Raw genomic sequence first — 23,783 nt, 5'->3', positions numbered from 1 at the left:
AAATTACGAGCAATTAATAGGTGTATATTTATTAAAACCACTTTGACAACGTATGTGTTCGCAATATAAAAAAACCAACGTTAACGTTTCGGCCTTACTTGGCCTTCTTCATACCAATTTTCTTTTTAGGTTCTTTAAAAACAAACTTTTTTAAAAACCTGAGACCTGAGTAATAATAGTTTTCGATCAAAGACGAGATGGTTGCAAATAAAGAAATTTATACGATCTATAAAAAGGTAATGAACTCGTAAAGTCCGACGGCGACAACGAATACCACGAGCCTCGCAATCACGCCTATTCAGTACTATCGCGAGGTGTAGAGATGATCTTGAGTCTAATGAGGCTTCCGTAAATTCCGCAAGGTGGTTGGTGAGGTACTGCGATGGGAGATTGTCAATTATTTCGAATAGAATGGAGGTTACCGGTAGTAACAATAATTTCTGTTCGGGAACGACTACGTTGGGGCGGCAAGTGATTTAGTAACTCGGTTCTTAACTTGTTTTCCTTTTTTCTTTTCTCTCTCGACCGGCCTGGCTCGGGCCTCACAAAGACCGCGTCAATATGTTAATCCACGGAATATAATCTCCTCGATACGAGTCCGAGAACGATGAAGCGAAGGTTATTAAAGCTCTCGAAGAAACTCGTCCTCTCGTCCGCCGGTATCGCATCCCGCGCCGCTAGGTCCCGAAGAGAAGTTATGTTCGCCACGTCGTCGTAAATATGAAATATCGAAGTCCGGATTCACGGATCGTCGATTTCATCGGTACCGCGGCGACGATGATCATTTTCGGTGTGTGTCTCCACCCCTCACCCTGACCTCTGTCTCGCTCTGCCTTCCTCGGCATTCGATTTCCTATGCCAATTAAAAGAATCTTCCTTTCGGCGATTTTACGAGAAAAGATTCCGGCCTAGAAATCGTGGGACCAGCCCGGACCAGCCGGTCGGAGGGCCTCTCTCGTCTCTAGGAGGAGACGCCCGGGAGAATCCTGAGCCAATGGGCTCCTTTTTCGCTGCCGCTGTTCGCGCTACGGTTATCTCGAAATTAGAAATTCTGTCCTCTTTAATTTCATCGAAATTCTACAACGCGCCGCGTCGCGTCGTCGAGAAAATTACGAGAGCTGGTTTATTTCCGAGCGTGCCTCTGCGTTGCGCGGATGGAACGGGTGGATATTTCCAGACGAGGTACCTACCGGCAGGAAGTGTGTCAGGATACACCGCGCGGTTCCTTGCTTGTTACGGTTGACTGGCATTTGCATAGTTAATGCATAATGCGAGTGAATTCACGTCGCCGATGACTATGCAGATTTAGACACGCGCCGTGTATCGCGATTGCGAATTGGATCAACGACCCGGCCCGTATAGCGCGGAGGGTATAAGACGTGACAGAAACGAGGCGTCCGGAGAGTCACACTCAATGAGATTCCTCGGGGGAAAATCCGAAATCCTAAGCGGAAGCGTTTATATTAAACGATCGAGCGAGATTTATCTCGAAACCGTCGTTAATCCTTGCTCGTTCAGCTCGTTAACTCGATGCTGCGAGCAGCACGGGAAGGCGGGTATTTAAAATTGGCAAAATCGGCGCGTACGATAATATCGCGGTAGATCTGGATTAACGACAAAGCTGTGCGGATGTGAAATCGCACGCGGATTTTTTTTCTTTTCCCGTCTTTGACGCAGTCTACGTGGACCGATACGCGGCACTGTATATTGATCGCGGTAAATTTGGATCAGCGTCCCAACGATTTCTATATATAATGCTCACGAATCGCGGTTCCTTAATATACATACAATATTGTTGCCTTCCCGCCCGAGGTTTCTCAATGGAATACCGAATCCGAATGAGGAGCAGCATAATGGCTGTTTCTTTTCGCTTCTCATCCTTTTGCACGCCGGAGCAGCGAATGGCAATGCGGATCGGGGGAGCGAGAAATGAAGAAAGTGAAAAATGGGAAAAAAGGGTTAAGAGAGGAGAGAGAAAGAGAGAACGGGAGAGGCGCGGCGCGGCACTATTTTACGCTGGATTTTTCAAAAAGGAAATTATAAAAGTAGACTGGAAACGAGAAGGGAGGCAATAAAGAGGGATCTTTACGAGACGCGGCGCTTCCGAGGCTCGAGTCTCAAAGGGAAGAAATAGACAGGGTCCACCGCGACATCCTCCAACGTTGTTTATCGAGTTACGGAATTTGTAGATAAAATCGTGCCACTGCAACCACGCAGACGAAACCTGCCGAGAAAGCGAAAACACCAACCAACACGAGAAAGAGAGTGAAAGAGAGAGAGAGAGAGAGATTCGCAAGTTTGGCGCTTGTTAAAAAATCATGTGCGTAATATATATGGTGTGTTTTCATATGTGATTTTTGTAAAAGAGAATGAATAATTTAACACGTGAAGTTGAATATGAATTTTTGTGTTACACGAACAACGGTAAATGCTGTGTCATTAATCATATAACTTTGTTAGACATGTGAGCTCAACAAACTCTCACATCGATCTTAAATATCTTATTCCGGAACATGTATCGATTTTTTATTTCAACTTTATCAGTGATACGTCTCTATAATATAGATGATCGACAATAAATGTAACAGTAGATTGTTAATCGGGAGGATCTGTCGCTAAGGCGCGTTTAAGCTTCAAGCAATATTCCGCGCATATCGTGAGCGTGCAATCGCGGGATGAATAATAAAACGGGCACGTCTTACTGCTTATCCCGGCGACTCGTGAACATTTGTATACATACTGCTTTATTAGTCGCATGCTCCGCGATTTTATCCGGGATATTCGGAAGATGACGAAACTGATCGAGTAACAAATGTACGACTTGTAAGTCTGAAAAACTGCGAGGCGGATTATGAGTGAATTATTTGCGTTTTGCAACTTTAGTCATCCCCTAACTTCATCGTCGCGCGGCAATTACGTCGAGTAATCACGCGGGAATGAATTTTTCGCTCGTTGCATTCCGCGGGAGGCTTCGTTTCTTTTCTTTCCTTCTCTCTCTCTCTCTCTCTCTCTCTCTCTCTCTCTCTCTCTCTCTCTCTCTCTCATTCTGTCTTTCTCTCTTTCTTTCGGCGATAGGCGAATCTTCGTCTCCTGAGGCAGCGCGAGCCAATTTATTTAGCGGGTCCACGTACAGGTTCCGCCAGCGAGAATATTCGAGAGGAAAGAGCATCGCATACATAATGTTATACATATTACAAGTGAGTAGCTTTGGATCGAGAGCGCGCGCGCGCGCGCGAGTGCTCGTATGCATCGGCGCGCGTTTGTGCGCCCGTGCAGTCAAGCGCACGTCAGTTGATTTAGTGTCAGATTGGTCACGGGTTGTCGCCTCACCCTCCGACTAGATCGTCCGCTTTCTCTCTTTTTCTCCTCCTCTCTCGTTTTCTCTTCTGATCTTCTCTTACTGAACCGAGAGAATATAAGCGAGAGGGAGGGAGAGAGAGAGAGAGAGAGAGAGAGAGAGAGAGAGAGAGAGAGAGAGAGAGAGAGAGAGAGAGAGAGAGAGAGAGAGAGAGAGAGAGAGAGAGAGAGAGAGAGAGAGAGAGAGAGAGAGAGAGAGAGAGAGAGAGAGAGAGAGAGAGAGAGAGAGAGAGAGAGAGAGAGAGAAGAGTGAGTAAGAGCACGTATCCTTTGTATCCTTTTCCTCCTCTCCTTGCATTTTTGCTCCTTTTCTAGTTTGTAAGGACGCAGCTCGAGATCTTTGATCACCCCGCCGACCATCGAGCGACCTGATCATACGCTACCCCGCGTCGGAAAGAAACCGATCCCTCTCTCGATGCTCTCTTTTTTCTCCAACGTTCTCCACGGAGACGATGCGATCATACGCGCGGGATACAGATCGTTACCCGTCGTTTTTGCCACGTCACAGTCGTAGTAGATTTTCCGAAATTCTTAGTCACGTTTATGTACATCAATCGTTATTGAAACGTTATTGATTTAATCTAATATTTTATAAGAATTTTGATTTCGTAAGAAATACAATTCTTTTAATATAGTGTTACTTACAAACAAATATTTGTACAATTAAGCACGTTTATATTAACATTCAACATTCTATTCGAAACTCTTTTCTGATGATTGAATCAGTAGACTTGAGATACGAATAATTTCTAAATTTTGTTATATATTTCAAGATAGATTTCAAGAATAGAAAGGGTAGAAGGCAAAAAGGATGCTGTTACTTATAACGCATCTAATATTCAGCACTGCTTTGCAGGTTTTGCTTGCGGTATTATTAAATTTGTCTATATGAACAGGATATTGCGTGGACACTCATTTTCGTCACATCTTTAAATAAAGCTGTCATATCCTACGAGCAAATACTCGCGCAAGCGTATTGACAATCGAGGACGGAAATGTCATGTTACGCGAACCATATCCATCTGTTTATAATCAATCACGTCGCATCTGCTGGGTGTATCAAAGTATAATTTCGCCGTGCAATAATTTTATTTGGCTCATCCAAATTCCGACGTTTCGATGTACTGGGATGTGCGTGTATCACTACATTTACATTCGGACTGTCTTGTCGATACGCCTATTTGTAGACGACTTAACTGCAACGTCATTAACAACGCGATGTCCGTACGCGTCAGTTGATCCTAATTGCATTACACGATTCTCAATAATCATTTTTAGTTTTATTCTGATTCGTAACAATCGACATCGCTTCACACATTTGTCGTAAACATTTGTCACTCAAAGACCTAAAGGAAAAGATATGCCGTTTCTAATAATACTAGTAAACTACAGATACTAATAAAAATAAAAATAATAAAGAAACTGTTCCGGTCATCGAACGTTTTGCGTCGCTTTCGAGTCTAGATTTGTGACATTTCAATTGTCGGCGAAACCAGTCTTTCCTAAAATATCTGACTGATTTCTACCCTCGGTATTGGTTTTTAAATCTATTCCTCGCGGAAGTCTAAATTCTAAGCTTAAATAATTGTAATAAATATATGTACCGAAATATATATCACAAAAATTGAGTTATGCATAATCGATTGACCGCGAATCTCTTTTTATGGTCTTCAGTTCGGAACAGATGGACGGGCGAGTGCTCGAAAAAAAAGAGGAAGAAAACTGTTTCGCTGAACTGACAGGTCGAATGCATCCTGCGAGCCCTCCTTCGATTTCGTGATTTAGGGTATCGGTTTGAAAGTACCACTTTTCTGCCATTCCGCGCTACCATCCGATCCCACAAGTCATTTCCACACCTAGGTATTAAGAGTTAGAGAACGAGAGAAAAGGCGAAGCGCGCGGCAGAGAGAGAAAGCTGACGCTGGCACGAGCAGTCGGTCGGTGAACAGATCCCAGCTGTGCGCCACAAAATTGCAGCTTTACTATCGGCCACGAACGTTTCGAGAGTTTAATCGCGATAATGGAAGTTCACGTGACAGAACAAATTTTCTGCCGGCAAAAGACCGCGATGCCTCTAGAAAGAGGTGAGAGAATCGGTAACAATTATATTATTGATAAAGCGTCCTCTGGCTTTCGCCACGCACTGTTTAAATGATCGATCTTAGACGTCTACGCAATTTCCACTACATACAATTACATATATTTTTTTAGTAGATAATTTTTCTTCGTAATTTATTAAGAAATTGAATGTAAATGATCATAACATATCTTTCAAATTGATGATTATCCAAGATACTATAAGACTTCGTTTAAAAGAAGTCTTCTCCAAATTCGCAGATTTCCATCTGAAGGGTTTATGCATGGTTACGATTTCGGAGACTTGTTCCGCTTTCTCGTTCCCCGTAATTACATACGATTCGGTTGCATTTAGAAACACGATCGTAGCAAAGAACGGCGGCGGCGGCCAAGGGATATCTCACATCGGGGTGTTTCGTCGATTATAATTATGTACAGGTAGGTGGTTGCTTTGGGAAGCAAAAAGGGAAGCGAAACGAAAGTCGTCGGGGTCGCGGCGGGAAATAGAATGAGAAGAAGGGGGATGACGGCTTGACGGACAGGAGGCGTCTCAGGGCGGAGAGGGCGTTTCCGAGGCCTTCTCGCGTTCGTTCGTTCGCCTGCTGTTCCTTTTCTCTCTTTTCTCTGGTATCCTCGATCCGAAAGCTTTTCACCGAAAAATGGTCAATATCGCTAATTAACAGGCAGCAAATAAAGGGCATTGTTCTTGAAAATTTCTATATTAGGGAGATTTAATTAGAGACGCAGACGCACAATAAACGCACCGTAATTACAGGAATTATCATTTTGTGAAGAAATACATAGTCATTATGCAACAATAAAAGTATATTATCGATGTGTTCATACTTTTGTGTGGACTATGAATATTTGATAGCTTCATCTACTAGGTACAATGCGTACGACAGCCCTTTCCTTTTTTTTCTACGAATAATTTTACATATCTTAGTGTCAGCAAAAAAACGAGCGTAAACAATCGATTGATCTTCCGTTCAACGACGAGTGACTAAAAAGTGCGCCAGTCTGTGTGATGATGCGGATTACGTATAACGGTTTGCTCGCGGTCAAAATGGATGAAGGATGGCTCGCTCGCGGTTGGAGACTGTATGACAAATTATCAATAACTTTACCGTGAGTCTAGCAAGACAGTCCGGGGCGGGGGTGGATTGGAGGAACGGGAAGACTAATGACGAGATTGATGTCGACCGCGCCGTAGGAATGTTGTAAGGAGAGCCCGACGACGTGCGACAGTGACATCCTGAAAAGGTTCTCTAAACGGACACGCGACAACTTCAAATCAGAAAGCAGCCGGAAAATTATTGGATGTGCGTTATCTGCATTTACCGTTTCATTTTCATTATCCCATTTCTTATAACGTACCTATGTCTCAAGGAAATGACAATTTCATATTTTGAAAGCACATACATATTTTATATGTACAATTTGTCAATAAGATTGTTTGGCACTTGCATCCCAAGTTTAGAAAGTTAAATTTCCATTTCTAAAGAATTCACTTATTTAGCTCGTCTCGTAAAATAAATTACACCGAATAAAGTTGATAAAAAAAAGCGGGCTATTAATCATAACGTTTTGATTTAAACGCGGTAATCATTTTTCATCGATCTCGTCCTTGAAACAGCGTATGCCTCGGGTTAACGGTACAGAACAGGGGATAAGGACTTGAGAGACCCATTCGAGAGTTGGAGTTTCACTTAAACGAGGAGTTTATCCAAAATGAGCTCGTTCCGCGGATTAAAGCGTCGCAACGCGGATAGAACTGTCTATGAAAGTAGAAACAGACGGTCGTGGGATACAGGGGCGCATGCGACGCCAAATTAGGCACTAAACATGACGCGATTCGATGTTAAAACGAATAATAATGAGCGCATCACTCGCGGGGACTATGTGAAATAATATCCGCGCCGCACAACACGGACGCGCTCGGTACAAGCGTGCACATCGAGTACGTTTATGCGCGCACACGTACTTACGCGCCGTGCTATAACTCACGGCGAAGATTTATCCCTCTTTCGTGAATGCCTAAAGGTGGATATAGGCAAGGAGTGAGGAGTGAGGATATCCCCAGTCCAGATTTCGATCGCGCGGTATCAAACTGCGCCATGACAAAACGATAAATCACGCCTGGGTCGTGTAGAACGGTATGTAATCGAGATCGAACGGATCAGGTATGTCGTGTAACACCTTTCGCTTCTGAATGTTACGACGATGTAGTATCAAACCGAGGAAAAAACTTGAAGTCGTTCTATTCCCAGATAGAACATTAAAACTAATAATTAATATTTGCACATGTACGTTTATTTATGTATAACGATCTCAAACGTAAATCAATTTACCATTTGATACAAGGATTAACTTGCTTATTTATATGAGCATTTTAAGTATGAAGGATTTTATATTTTACCTCTATTGTCTAAATATCAAAATATGTTTTTTGAAGCAAGACTTAGCGAAGCTTGTTTTATTATGCAGTTCCCCGTGTTTTTCGCCTTATTCGTTCATCGTTTGCGGTGGTAACGTTACACGTGTTGTAATTTAATAATTATGGGATACGCGATGGAAGTCAGAAGATGTGCGTGCCGAAGTATACGGTTATTAAAATCGCGTGATACATGTAGCAGCGATACGAAGTATACGTGGCGGCCCAATTATTTGAAGACGTTCCTCACACGTTAATGAGAGATGCGATATAAATTTATAATTAGATAATCAACCTGATTAAATAATCACGTGTTTCGATATCGATATGTATAATAATCTCTCTCTGTATCAGTATATGCGTTGTCGTTGACTCTTAATTGCTATAATAAGGAATAATTAGAGGTAATGAAATTTGGCGAATTATCATATTTCGTGTAAAAACGATGTTTCATTGCGTTAAGAACAGGTATTGAGATTATAACACCGACAAAATTACTTTATCGAATACGCATACGGTTTGTCATATGACCCAAAAATTTCCGAAGCGGATGTGAAGAATCAGTCAACGTGGGCGGAAATGAAATTGTTTCCTTGAATTATCGCGAAATATTCGACATCCGCAAGAGGATGGTCGTGACAAGCTACTCTGATGTAGTTTCGTGAATGGCGAGACCGAAAGTGACAGGCGGGACAAATTTGGGCATAGAAGAAGCTAATCGGTGCTAATGGAGACTGTACGCTTTACTGCTGTGGAAATAGACGACGAGCCATTGCGGTGTTATACCGTAGATTCCACCATTCAATCTCCGCGTCTAATTGTTTCATACGAGTGACGATCGACCAGGATAACGCAGTGACTGCACTACATTCTATCGTGTACAGAATAGTAGCTGAAACATGCAATTGCTGATATAAACTTACTAACACAAATATGAGTGATATGTATGTCTATATCTTTATTAGATCTCTCTGTCTTTCTCAAGTTAATATTCATTAAATATATAATTAAAAATTTAGACTGTTTATGGATATTGTTAAATGGATAATAATATGAGTAAAGGCAATACCTAGACAGAAGCGTAATAGTAACGGGTTTTGATATTAAATGACAACTATGTAGATAATTAACAGAGTATATTAGAACTTAATATGCTTCACGGTACTCATTATGAATTTTGAGAACACGCAATATTTTCAGGACAATTTTCTTAAGAATAATCGCAAAAGTGGAATATATTACATTTTGCGGTAGAATATTTCGTAATCTAACAGTCAGAGAGCAAGGAGTCGAAGTACATCAATTATAAAAGCAAGCTGACTAAATGTCGAGTATAAAACTAGACGGTCTCTCGCGGAGGAAGTGAATCGAAGTAAGAGAAAACTAGCAGAAAACACGATGGAGAGAAGAAACGAAGGCAGGGAGGAACGAAGAGAGAAACGATCAGGAGTTTGAGCGAACCGATGCTGAAGCCAACGGACACGGTTCAGAGGGCTGAAGCGGTGGGCCGTCCCGTCTGTTCTCCGCCTGTTTTTATTTCTTCGCATTTCGGTGGTGCGCCGCGGCTCGAGCAAAAGAGAGGAAAAGAGAAAGAGAGAAACAACGAGATTGGACGAGGTTCTCGCAGCCTGTGGTATAATTAAAATACAGCCGTGCACCAACTGCTGGTCTGCGCTGCCGTTGTTGTTGCTCTTCCCTCCTCCTCTATATCCATTTTCTACCTCCTCTTGATCTTCTTAATCCTCTTCTTCTTGTTCTTCTTCCTCCATCTTTTTTCCGCATCTTCTGTGTCTTCCGTTCGCACAGTTTGATGATTAGTATTAAGAAGCGCGCGCATTGGCGCCGCGAGTTTGCCAAGCGATTCTTCAGAAGTGTTAAAATTTACGTACTGAGAAATCTGTGAATTTATATACAAAGTTACAATAAAATTATCAAAAACACACAAACTTCGATTATTCTGTCTAGCATTGTTATCTCTCAATAATGATTCTAGTGTTCTTATATTATTAACGATTTTGAACCAATGATATTTAACATACTTTCTTTAGTGCAATTTAATATATAGAAATCTCAAAATTGTCTTAAAATTTTTGTTTAGAATATCCATCTCGATTTTTCTGAATAATCGCTTGATTAAATTCTGAATTCGTGGCTTTCTCGTGACTTTCAAATTAATTCGCCTTTTCATCATAAATTTCTCCTTTGGATACAGATCGGTTTCGACGCCCATGATTCGGAATACGTCATCTGCATCATGAGGGTGTTCCAAGGCATCCAAAGCAAAAGAGAAGGGCGGGCGACGATCGGAGCCGGGCTGGAGTGGAGATGAACAGCCAAAGACGATAGGGACCGTGAAGACGCGTCTCGTCCTAATAGCTACTAACGATTTAATTGTTGGAACCGGCTGTCTACATCAAGAATGGGACTTGGGCGTTCTACGCCTTCTTGATTTTTAATTATTTGCGCCGCGCGTTTCTGCCTTCAGGGAGACGAACCGCGTGCAACAGGAAGAACGCAAAAAGAAGAGTCTGCATTACTGATTCATCCATACGCCAATTCATCCAACTCTTAAGTTTTAACTGATAAAATAACCAAATTTTTTTGTGCGGTATTTTTTCAACTGTTATGAGAAATCTGGAAATGGAAAGTAAAGATCGCGATTATTACCGATTGTCACATTGAGAAGTCGAGAAGAGAGACAAAAAAAGAGTAGCAGTATATATTTTTAACGTATATTTTCGAAATGGCTTAAAGTAAATAATTTCAAAACGCATTCGTTTCGCGATGTCTATACGACAGCGCAAGAAATATTATCGCATCTAAGAGCATATCGAGCGGGTTTTCGTTCTCTCCTCGTGCGCCCTTTCCTCTCGCTCGAAAATTTTTCATTGCCACTATCGGCCTTCCGCACGCCAGTTTATTACGCGGCGTATAACGAAGCGATACTTCATATCGATGCAAAGAGCACGCACCCGTGGCCAGTCGCCGTGGATACGCACTTTTGCTCAGGCAGATTACAAATTACAATATACCGGGGGTTGCACCCCGCCCGCGGCTGCCGCCGCCGCCGCCGCCGCCGCCGCCGCCGCCGCTGTCGTCGTCGTCGTCGTCGTTGGCAAATAATTAATATTCATTACGTATTAACGAAGCTATCGCATAAATTGTGCGCTCGTGGCAAAAATGGCATCGTGGATAACGGGTGAGCCGATGAATACGAGAACTCTACGGTTCCTTGTTCCTCCGTAAGATGTAGCAAGATGCTCCTTTCGCTTCATGATGCTGCGTAGCTGACCCTCGGGAGAGATGATCGCAGGACAGAAGGGAAGAGAGGCGGCAGAAGGGGGGGGAGAATATTGCTGGCGCACCTGTCCGCGTTGCCTTCCGGCCGTCTCTCCCTTTTTCCGCGTTGCCCGCGGCACACGCACCGGGCTATTTCATTTTTGATGCCATAAAGAGCCATTTTAGCGCCGCGTTTAAGGGTTATTGTACAATAAAAGTGGCATTATTATATATCAGTTAGTCCGGCTAACAGTAAGGTCGCGAGTCGGCTGAGCAGGGAGGGAAAGAATGGGAAGAAGAGGGTCGTCGACGTAGCCGTCGGAAGCGGGCCGTCGAGAAGCACGACTGCCTTTATGACTCGTAAAAGCTCGAGACGTCGCTCGCTCCGTCGGCAGACGACACGCGTTCTTACTTCCCGCGCCTCCTCGTCGGAGCTCGCGCGCGATGGAGCTAAACGGTAATTTTTGTTTCGACTCGATCCGTTCGTTTTCGAATGGTTGTGCATGCGAGGGGATGAAACGGCGCACACTGGGGCAACTCCTCGCGAGGTCGTTTCTTCGGTTTACGACGTGTCCCGTCGCCCGTCTAGTTTCTGTCGCGATTCCTCATAATACTACGCGCGAGTGAATTATTGTACATTAATGTGTCCTAAGAATATATTGTATATGTATTATTTAGAGCAATGGTTATATAAAAAAAAAATGAACTTTGCCAATACTGTTTAATACTTCTGATACTTTTACGTTTTCACGTATCGGCCAGAGTTAACTCGTTTTGGAGAAAGAAATACTCGTGGCGCGAACGCTGATCTTAAGCTATTCGACAGTGATAGATCGATTTGTTTCCTGAAGTCGTTACTTTATTTCCACGGTAATAATTCACTTATCCGGTAACTCGTCGGCGTCTCACTTTCCCTGGCATCGTGCAGCCGAAATGGCGACGAGGACGACGTCGATAGAGCTGAGTGTCGCGATAATATAATCGCGAATATATTTCTGTCTCTTTACGTAAGCGTGGAGAAAAAAATCTCGCCAAGGAAAAAAAAGCCGTGCCGCGCAAGGACAAGAATAAAAGAAACTGGGTAAAGTATCGCTACCACGCATAATAAAATTGTAAAATCATCAGTGACGGCGTTATCGACGATGCTCGTTTGCAATAAACATAACGGTCTACGTACGAGCGCAATGATACTACCTACCGACTGACATTTTAGTTGACCTCTCACGACATTTCTTCAAGTCGCGAACAGCCTCGCGAGACCGCATGAGCGAAGATTACGCGTACGTCGTGTCGTGTGAAGAATCGTATTACACGATACTCTGATACGCTACAAAGTTTATCTCGTAAAATGTTACTGGCGCAATTTGCTATTTATTTTACTACTTGCAGCGGCAACTATTAACTATCGTAACGAAATAGTTAACGGGCTTTCGTGTATATTTTCTTCTATACTGTGTGACTTGCCGAGAATCTTTCTGCCGTCTTATCCGCATAGATAAATTTCTTGCAAACGGTAACTCTCTTGAAGCATCAGTAAACAGTTTATCATAAAAATCGTAAATTATTGGCATTAAGACTGGACGACATAGAACACGTATTATATTTTTCCCAAGCAAGCGCGTTGCTTCGCCACAACTGTAGTCTTTCTATTGCGTGCGGTAACATTGTCAAGACGGTCTCAAGGCGGTGTCTTCGCATTGGCGGAAGGGCTGTTTGCGATCCGAATGCGCGATACGTCGGCGATAACGTTTGTGTACCGTAGCCGGTAGCCAGGTCTGGCGCGAGCAAACTTCCTTCCAGGTCGTACCTACCGGAAATTCATTGTAAATCTCGGTAGTCAGCAAGGAGCGAGGACGCACGGGTCGTTTCGCCCGCGCGTCGCGCGACGCGCGCGGCTCCCGTGCGGTTTCCGCGCGCTTACGGTGCCGCGATAAGACCCGGCCCGGATTCCCGGACGGTCAAATATTGAAGTTGGCCCCGATTTTCCCATGCCACCCGTGGCAACCGCGCCCCGAAGGTGCCATCAACGCGATCAGGAAACCGACTTGGCATACCTGAATTAATCGTCGTAAATCCTGCGCGACGTCGTCGTTTGCTATAACCGCAAACGGGTTACGAGGGTACTTAACGCGCGATAAATCGTGTAGGATCCGGGGCGGTTGTGAATATCGCGCTATTCGACAATTTCACTCTTATTGCTTTGAAAAATCTAACTAATTACAGGCATATTTAATTTATATTGCTGATTAAGACAAGTCCTATCTCCGTGAAATATCTAACGTAAATAATGAAGATTTCGAACGTCATTTCGCGTAGAATGATCTTCAATTTAACGGAGGAAGGAAATTTTTCTAAATTGACTTCTCGAATCAAATAATCACGGTATCTATAAGAACGTTGCAGACTTCCCACATACTTTTGCATTTGCATATACTGCGAGACGGTCGGACATACATGGTCGCATGCAAAGTTCTGACGAGAAACAAATACCAAATAGTCGCTAGACATTCGAGAGGTGCGTGCACCTCATTATAAAACGGCACATTATAAAGCGCGGGATGAGATGCTTTGAATTTACGGTAGCGACTGCAGTCGACTAAAGAATAGGGTTCTTTATTTTTTTTTATAAATAATTCCAAGAGTCCATGTGATATCACAATAATGTTGCAACTTATTATTTTACATAATACCTGCTAGGATGTTTGCAATAAATTATATCAGATTAAAAAAAATGTACAGAACGAGAAGGCTCGCATTAACATTCTGCGATTCTGAATTTAACGTTCGGCAGATTCGCGGCATACACATATATTTCGTATCTGACAAATCCGCGATATTACTACATCGTACGCAGTTTCACCAAATAAACGCATGCGTCGTACGAACGAGCAACGAAAGTCGCCCGCGAGGCAAAGTGATGAAATAAGAGGCAGCGAGGGCCGCATAAGAATCGTATTCCACGGTCTTCATAAGTCAGCGTAACGATGTCGACCGAATGAGAAAGATACCGGGAGACGGCATGCGAGGGAAGAGCGAGAAGCGAAATCTTTTCTCCAATGAGACCAAGAAGAGGGACTCCTCCGCAGGCGACCTCGGTTTCCGTTCCTTCTTCGAAGTTCTGAAGCCGCTGGCTGGCGCGTCTCTCGCCTGCAGCCAACTAAACGCGAATACATTTAAATGATAATTGGCGAAGCCTAAGCTGCGATACGATTCCAATGGCACGCATGCACGAGGACATATACTACGTTTGTGCATAATGATATGTGCACTCTGCTATAAATATAGAAATACCATCGATAATATAAAAAAAGGATATGCATATGTATAAGCAATCTTGCCTATTGTATTTTAAATTAGCGCATCGTTATCTATCAGATATTCATAACAATTTATACTTATTCTAAATTATCATTGAAAAAACATAATATTATCTCGAAAATTAGTTAAAATCTCGGTTAAAATTAAATCTGTCGAAATTGTGATATTATAAGTCTTGTCCTTTAATATTTCTTCTTTATGTCTTTTAGGTTTAACACTCGATTAATCAACGTTCGATCAACTGTTCGCGAACTGGAAAATTGAGTAGAAACCTCCATTGAAAATCGCAGCGGTTCCGGACGTCATCGTTGCTTGCAATACGAAAGGACGCGAGCGGGATTTGCGCGTTGTCGGTGCACCTCGACGCATTCGGTTCCACGACCTCCTGCAACTCGATCTCTCCAGAGAAAGAGCTTCGAGATCTTATCGCGGGAAACGCAGCCGGTTCGACGTACCAGAAGAATAAAAAGTAAAAGGTAAGGGAAACGCCGTGATTCGCGACAGCTCGCTAAATTAACTCCTCGGGTCAATCTACTTTCTCGCCTGGGGCTTGTAGAACGTGAATTGCGGAATGATTGATATTTAGAAAATCACTGTTATCGAGGGAAAAAATTGGTTAATTCTCCCTCTAATATGTAGCGCAAAGTAGTCCTACCTAAACGCATAATTGCGATTAAGTTTGCATTAGCGAGAACATAGAAGTGTTTGAATATCTTTGTCATAATTCTTCAATATCCATCAATCTCCTTCTCTTTCTGATACTGAACATTATTCTAATTAAGCACTAAATTAAATATTTATTTAAGTAAAGCTTTCCTTTAAAAACAATAAAGAATATGCTTTATCTATTGACAGTTTTAAAGCTTAAGCCACAGGAAAAGCTTCTTTTTCTACAGTTTGTAACTCGTAAACTATTAGAGTTTTATATTTTCTTCAGAAAAATTGAATTTTATAAAGAACAATAATTACAGTCTGAAATGTAAAAATCCGCATCGAATATCTACATGTGATGTATATCTAAAGAATGTCAAATTATCGCAATATCGTTGCGATCCCGTTATTGCTGTGAAGAACACTCGCGTTATCTGCTCAAGATTATTAGCGATTCTGTTCGTACACCGGTATTCTACATATATACATAGAATTATATCGTAAATAATCTGGAAAAGAAATAGGATTTGCCCACGCGAAACAGCCGATCGTTTAGTCGCGGTCGGGATTTTTCTGAAATCGAACGAACGAACGAAAAGGGGAAGCACGAAAAGTCGAAGGTACACGCAACGGCCAGGAGAATAAGAGCGAACCAGTCAGCAATCTGCGAATAGAATCTTGCAGCGTAACGACGGCGGCGGCTGCTGTTACTGCCGTTCGTCGCTGGTAGAGCGACGGCGGGCTTCGGTGGCTGTACAAGCTAAGTTGTAACTCAATGCTCTCCCGATCTACCGACCGTGAACCAACTGCCGCCACACTCCACACATACGCCCACCGATATATATTTTCAGTTCTTGCCCGACGCCTCGTCCCGGTAAACAGCCGTTACATTCGATGCACCGTTTGGGAAAACGAAATAGTTTCCCGGCGGAAGATTGCTATTAATATTAATATAGACTGACGTCAATGGAAGATACGGGTGTGTTAAGTTACACTGTAAACCAAGTCCATGTCTGGACTTTATCATTTTAGTTCTTAAATAAGTATAATGCGAATTAAAATCAAAGATAAAAATGTAATACAAGAAAAACATTTTTATCTTTGATTCTTTGATTTTAATTTGCGTTATAACTTATTTAAGGACTAAAATGATAAAAATGTCCAGGACATGGGTATGTCCAGGCATTAGTACATTTACCTTAAAGATTGATTGATTGGCTATAGACTGACGCCTATGTACATATTCATCTCTGCAGAGGTACGTTTGCAATTAATAAGCTAGGTAACGCCGAATGTCTGTGACTTATTTGTCGACGAGGTGCACGGACGGATTTGCGTTACTCGAGTGGCGATCATCTCTACCAAATTTCGTCAAGGCTCAATGTCGCTGCCATAAGAAATTGATGGGCGACGAAGCTACCCGTCGGGAATATTTTTAAGTGCGTTTTGTAGTTGACGATATCGCGACAGCATTTACGAATAAATATGAAGGAACGGTATCCGATTTGTTATCGCACGCCGCGTGCGCGGGCGCGCGAAAAGAGAGATCGGCGTTATCGAGCGTCGGGACGACGTCCGACTTGAGAAACATCGCATGCTAAGATATTCACCGTCGAGTGGAGACCCGCGGATTCAATCTACCGAATGATTAAACATCTCACTTGGATATCAGCCTGGAGCGAGGCGAGACGCGCGAGGCGAGGGTGAAGCCGACTGAGGCCCGAGAGGCCGGGGATATTCCTCTCGAAACTTTTTTCTTCCTCTCCTTCCGTCTTTTTATTTTTTATCTTGGAAACCGACCGGCGTCTCCGTACAAATTGCCTTTCGTCCCGCTTATCTCACCGCGGCCCCTCGCGCGCACATATTTAATTAGAATTAATGCTCGAGCCGCGTGAAAATTAGCATCGAGGTCTGTACGAGCTCGGCATCCCGCTTGTCGTTCCCCACCTCCCTCCCCTTGCTATTCCCTTCGTCTCATTCCCTTGTCCGTTTCTTACGTCACTACCGGAAATAACCTGGCCGTGCAAGGTGCGAAAACCCGAATCGTTCGTGCGAGAGCCTACACAAACAAGCTTCGACGGAGAGAGAGAGAAGGGATAGAGCTTCGTTAAAACTTGGAATTCTTATCCGGCAAAGATCATCGTACCGAAACATCTTTAACGACGACCTACTTCGCGCTTCTTGTTTACACACGCGATCCACGTGTAAACTGGTGGAACTGTCGTCGTAAGAAAACATTTCGTGGTCGTAACGTTCGAGAAGGTCGACAGGTTGTTAATTGAGTGCGCGCGAACGTTTTTTCGCTAATGAGAACGCGTGCACGGCACATATCGTGGAAAATAACGCGCGCGATTCTGAGCTTCCATCGAAGTATTCGCGATATTTAGAATTACCACCGTTGCTCCTCCCGCTTGATTCATCGCGCGGTGATACATGTTGGCAGAAAAGCAGTGTAACTTCAGGCGGAGAGGAATGAGTTATCGCATTGGACCCCGGGGAAGAAGGATATTTCTAAGCGAAAAACTGAAAATGCCGAATATAATATATATCTGCCGTTCTAAAATCGTAGGACACGGAGAGAGGAGAGAAGGCGAAATCCCGAGTCTCTCCCGCGGGAACGTAGATTCGCGATATAAGGGATCGACAGCTCGACAGTTCTGCCGTCCGTATCGATGGAAGTTGATATATAAACTGCGTCTCGTGTCCAAAAAAACACGCACAGATATATTCAGCGTGTTAACATACTTTCATGGATATTTCGCGCAGGTTGAAACAGAAATGTGCAAAAAATTTCTTACTGTTCGAGACATGTGTACAATAATACGTCGCTAAAATATTTTAACGACTCTTCTGTTTTGACCAATTAAAAGATAATCTTAATTAATGCCATTAGAAATTACAATTATAATTAATATTATCTCTCTCTGGTCACTTTATTATATAACAACAGACAATTTGGATTCTCTATAAAGTGATGATCGCAAACGCGATCTATAAAACACAATCGGGCGAAGAGATATTTCCACGGCTTCGTTTGTCGGGCGAAGGAAAATCGCACGATCGGTACGACATGTCTATCTAATTATCGCGGGACACTGTCTCGGTATTCCGCGAGCAGGACGCGGAATGACAGTCATTCTATATCGGGGCACCGATATCGGGGTCCGAGGGCTGCCTTCGGCTCAGTTTGCTCGCGCTCGGCCGAGCCAATCACGGCAAAGCCGTTCCCGTACCGGAAACCGGAAGCGAAGGAATCTCACGCGTGCACGTGTGTACGTGGCCGCGTACGCCCGCACACTTTGCACATGTATGCGTGGTATATATGCGTGCGCGCTCGTACACGTGGAAACGGGGAGGGTGGTGCCGCGGGTAGGGGGAGGATATTGAGAGCGACTCGCGGCGTACTGGACATAATTTCCGCCCGACGAGATCGGAATTGCTAATGACGTCACTACCGCCTCCGCATCATTCACGCTGCCGTATATGTGGTCCGATGTGCCCGGTTACAAGTTACTTGCGAGCTGCATCGCTCCGCTGCGTATCGGGAAGCTGCGGGTTCTTGTCGCATTAACCCTCGACGGCCGCTCTAGGGTTCTCCACCGGAGCGCCCGTCTCTCTAACACGGGCTCTCTAGAATTTATGTTCCGAACCGATGTCCACTCCGAGCTTAACATTGACACGCTCTATTCTTCGATGCGTGGCCTTTAAAGCTATCACGTAGGGCTTAAACGGCACTTTTAATCACTAAACAAAAGTTGATGCATGCATACGTAAAGATTTTGTTGTAAAAATCTATTTATTTCGTGATATACGCGTAATATCTTTTTTAAAATAAGAAGGGATATACCTTCGTTTGGTGCAATATGACTGACAATTATCGCGCATACATAAATTCGATGTAGATTTTCAGCTGCAGCGTGACCTTTGACCGCTCATCGATGAGTAACGATATAATAGCGAAATGTAATTACTTGGCGCGTCATGACGCATTTCGTTGTCACTGTCACGAGATCGTTAAAGAAATATATTGACGACGCGGTCCCGGTGGATGAAATAGACTGCATTAACGAAGGCTAAAAGCAAAAGATCTCTGACGGAGCTCGCGCTGACGACGTAACATGCTTTTTTTTCAACGACTGACTCCTGGCTACTGTTCCCTATTAAATGGCGCATGAAGCTCGATATATCTCTCGCGGTCATTGTCAGAAGATAATAAAAAAAAAGGGGGAGAAAATAGAGGGAGGGAGTGTGGGAGCCACATGACGGGCTCGTCATTCCATAAAAACTGTCCGCCGTGAAAACCAGCTCGTCTACCAGCCGATATACATCCACGCCGGCGTTTCTTCGCGAATTTCAATCGCCACTGTCGAGCTCGCTGGCAGTCTTTCTCATTAGCGTCACACACGCCGATGAGGTTTTTCATTAGTCCCTCGCAATGCATTCCTGTTAGACAGCCTCGTGGCGACACCGCGACGCACGAGGGACATCGAAGGGTGGCGAATGTGGCGATGAAATAGGCAGGGGAAGGGGGAGAGGGGGGCCGGGCGGAAGGGGTCGAGAGACATTTTTAATTACCAGCCGGAGGTACCGACTCTGCCTCTCCCCTCAACTACTCGCCATCAGCTGCCAAATATTTCCGGCGTGTCATTGGACGGCTCTCGCGATCACCATCCACCTACCCCCATGCTACCCTTTCGCGTCCGTCGTCGTCGTATCTACCGAATTACTTTCGATTGTCACGGCCGCGCGATTGCGATATGATTGCCGCATCTGCATGATTTCTTCTAAATGCTACGAAATTTAGCATTTAGGACTTTGATATTTTAAATATTTAAATAGTGCGAACCGCGAAGTGATTGTCGTTGTTATATACGTGTATTACAACCATCTTATTTAAAGTATTATTTTACCAAAATTTTATATTTTTAAATTAAGATATCATAAATGCAATAATTTCCAAAGACCCTAACCCCCTTCTTTTTTTTGGTACTGCTAGGAATAATAGTTGCTAAGCTTAAATATTCCATCGCGTGCATCTTGGAGATATCTCTGCGCACGTTGATAGACGAGAAAAACAGGGCGACGTGGAAGAGACTTCGATGGCGCAGGCATCGTACGTGGCAGAGCCCGCACGCATCTGCCCGAATGTAGAAACGCGGGAGGAAGGGTAACGTATGTGACGTCCACGAGACGGCGTTAATATTTGAAAGCCATCCTCCTGCTGCCTTCTCATCCTACTCCTCCACCTCCGCTTTTCCACCTCCGCTCGATGCCGAGTGACACCTCTCGTGCGAGCGGAGGCACTTGACGATTATTTATTTATAGGCAAATGAAGTAGAGGCTCCCATTAATTGATGGGCTCTCAGTGGCCGCCAGTCGGGGGATGACGTCTATCATTTTAATTTACCGCGTCGTTATTAAATCGTCCTACCCCCCGGACGAGGAACATGCGAGTCAGAGAGACTGTGTACGCGAGAGGGGAAATCCCTTTACCTCGCGAGCTTTGTCGCGGCTGTCTGAGCGTGAAGAAATTAAACTCTGGATGAATTTTGTGTATTTATTTATTGTCTACCGAACATTTATAAAAATCGCTCTCTTATTAAATTAAATATTATTAAGATCTTTCCAACTTTCGTTCACATAAGAAATTTTATTGATATCGAGACAGTTATTGATTAAAAAGTCTGATTTGCAAATTTATCTTAACCCTAGCTTATATAGACGTCGATTAATTAAATTCCCGTGATTTATGTTTTTATTTTCTGTCAAATATTGATTCCGCTATTAAACGACCTCTTCGCAGCCTTCCCGAGATCCTCTAAAGGATCTCGAGTGTTAGGTAAAAGCTGCGAGAGCTCCGGTTGTTTTAATTACTTTTTAATTTCTTTCGGAATGGCGAGGCGTGCCTACATAATTCGAGGCATTTTTATTGCGAGTACGAGCCACTTCATTTTGCTGGATAGTTAGTACGTGCGTAATGGTATATGTATATTCGTACCCGCTTTGAATAATATCCAGACCGTGAACAGTCGCCGGTTTTAAGGCTCTAGGGACGAGTACATCACCCAGAACTTTCTGCACGGTCCGGAGAATAGCCGGAGGAAATTAGTCTACGGTAGCAAAACTGAGCTTCTTCCACGGCAGTGCGTTTACTCCTTATTTTTTCCGCCACCTTTACTTTCCTCAGGCACAAGAAATACATACACACATATATGTGTATATGTATATGATCTAATTAAATATATTGTTACTCGCGCGCATAAGATTAATATTGTGAGTTGAATTACAATTGCAATGTAATAACGATGCAAAATATCATTAGCAAATGTTTGAAAATAATTTAATATTATTTTAAATACAATAACTCACTTTTACTATATTATTGTAATATAAGAATAAAATAAGGACATAAGCAGTAAAAAATAAACTAAATGATTATGGACCTCCGGAGACTTTATGCAAACAGTTAAAGATTAAAGATTATTTTTATTGAAATTTAAATCCAATTCAAATTCTACGAGTAATTTTCTATATCAATATTGTCTTTATATATTTACAAAAAAAAGTAAAATAATTGTGGATATAATCCAAGTTACTTAATTGCTCACATTTAAGCCATAACGTCGACAATACATTAGCGAGACATTGACAGGCGTTCCATAAAATCCAGTTAATAGTAGCATAATCAAAGTCATCTTGCCAGAGTTACTCTCTTGCAACGATGAGAGGAGACCTCGTTGTCGTTCGTGGTTTTCGGAAAGAAGGTCGTTTTCTGGAATGATGAGTGGGAGGGGAAGGAAAAGGAAGGAGAAAGAGAGAGAGAGAGAGAGAGAGAGAGAGAGAAAGAGAGAGAGGAGGAGGAGGAAAAGGAGCGCTTGAAAGGATAGAGGACGCTCCCCGTCGGCGAGTAAACCCACGATTTATGGTAGCGTCGCGACGTCCGTCTTCACTCGCCGTGACGCCCTTCCACCTACTACTCGAAAAGTCCGATGCGAGGACACTGCCATGCGCAACGGAAAGCCACGTAGTTGACGTCTTCCTGCGCATATTCTCCTCATTCATGGGATAGGGATAACGTGTCAACAAGACGTAAGCAACATCCTTTTCGCGAGGACATTATCTCGCAGTGACAAATTTCTAAAATATCCCTTTTATATTTTAAAATGTTTGATTATAATAATGCCACACGTATCGATGATCTACAACGAGCGCAGGTACAGTCATCTTACGTCAATAAGTAATCAGTGTATATAATTAAAACTATTTTATGTGATTTTTTTATATAAGCGTGTGATGCTATTTTATAAGCATGCAATTTTTTATTAAACATATAAATGGCATACAAATTTTATATATTAAACTACTTATTTTTCGAATAAAATGTTTTTTTACTCTTTATTTTTATTTAAAATTGAATATAATCTTGTGAAAATAATAAACATGGCTTAAAATGAGAGATACAGAATAATGTAATTTTGAAATTTACATAGGTGGTTATTTCTTAAACTCAACTAAAGAAACAGATGACAACGCGACAACATATGAACATATATATCTTGAGTTACAATGGACTTGATTAAATATCAATTCAACCATTCCCACTTCTTTCTTCCTCTCGTACATTTTTAGGCATCTTTCTTCAATTTTATCATTAATGATGACAATTTACGTTTCCACGGTATGTTTCATTATTCAGCGCGTAATATAGTCGCGCTTTACACGAGATCACAATGCACAATAGATTCATTTTTGGCGATAAACGTACCGGCTTCAGCGGCGGTGAAGCGATCGCGCTGTTACTCGAAAATTCTCGCCGTGAAACGGCGCGGCGGACGGGGCAATAAGAGCAGAGCGAGAGGAAGAGGAGCCAGCGGCTATCGCGCGTCTCCTCCCTCTTTCTTTCTCTATCCACGGGATATCAGTATGCGCGGTACGATTCGGCCACATCTCGCGCTCATCCCTCGACTTATTGCGGCTTAGCTCCCTCCACCGTAGCGCACACACGCCATCGTATTCGTCCCTGCGGATACACCGCCGTCGCACCCCGAGCACATCCCCGGTACTAGTGGTTCCGTACACGCGCGCCGGGCTTACACGTCCGCCTTGCGCCCAAAGCCTCTAAATTGTTTCCATCATAAGTCCAGATACTCGCGGCGCATATATACGCCGGGATAACCCTCCGCCGTCTTCCCCAGGACCCACCCTCCCCCCCCCAGTCCTCCGCCGCGAAAGACGCTCGTGAAATACACGAGCCACTCGTCGTGCCATTAACCCTCGATGATAAGCCTGGGGGCTACGAACGTGTCTCTTTCTACTTTTCGCGACTCTTTTTTTTTTTATACGATCTCGCTACGCTACATCGATTCGTAATCGTCCGAATACAATTGGGCCGCCGAATTGCTCTTGAAAAGTTCGAATGGTACTTTAGAACGTTTGCAGTCGCAAGTTCGACCATGTTCTCCATCCTGTTCATTCTCAATAAATTATCGGGATTATTTGAAGGATCGACATCTAAAGATCTTATCGGGATCGGCATGACTACTGCATCCATAATTCTCGCTCGTTCGCGTTTGAATTCGTACAGACGTTTATCCGATCCGCTAGTTTCGACACAGTGAGTATTAAAGTGTCGGTAGGTGGTATTCTTGTGGCATGATAAAGGACAAAA

At 43.3% G+C, this 23,783-nt stretch overlaps 1 protein-coding gene across 1 annotated transcript in view; it reads left to right on the top strand.

The window, feature by feature from the left end:
• Rrp46 (exosome complex component Rrp46) overlaps positions 1-23,783 on the top strand; it is an 88,043-nt gene that overhangs the window by 27,865 nt on the left and 36,395 nt on the right. Inside the window, exon 7 of the transcript XR_011718133.1 lies at positions 14,674-14,940. The gene's annotated coding sequence lies outside the window, so the exon portion shown is untranslated. The remainder of the gene's footprint in view (positions 1-14,673; positions 14,941-23,783) is intronic.

This window comes from Temnothorax nylanderi, unplaced genomic scaffold (genome assembly GCF_030848795.1).
Source record: "Temnothorax nylanderi isolate EJ_2023f unplaced genomic scaffold, tnyl_v1.0 TNYL_tig0050_pilon, whole genome shotgun sequence".
In the NCBI taxonomy this organism is placed as follows: Eukaryota; Metazoa; Arthropoda; class Insecta; order Hymenoptera; family Formicidae; genus Temnothorax; species Temnothorax nylanderi.
The sequence above is the reverse complement of the archived record's forward strand: the minus strand, read 5'-3'. Positions and strand labels throughout refer to the sequence as shown.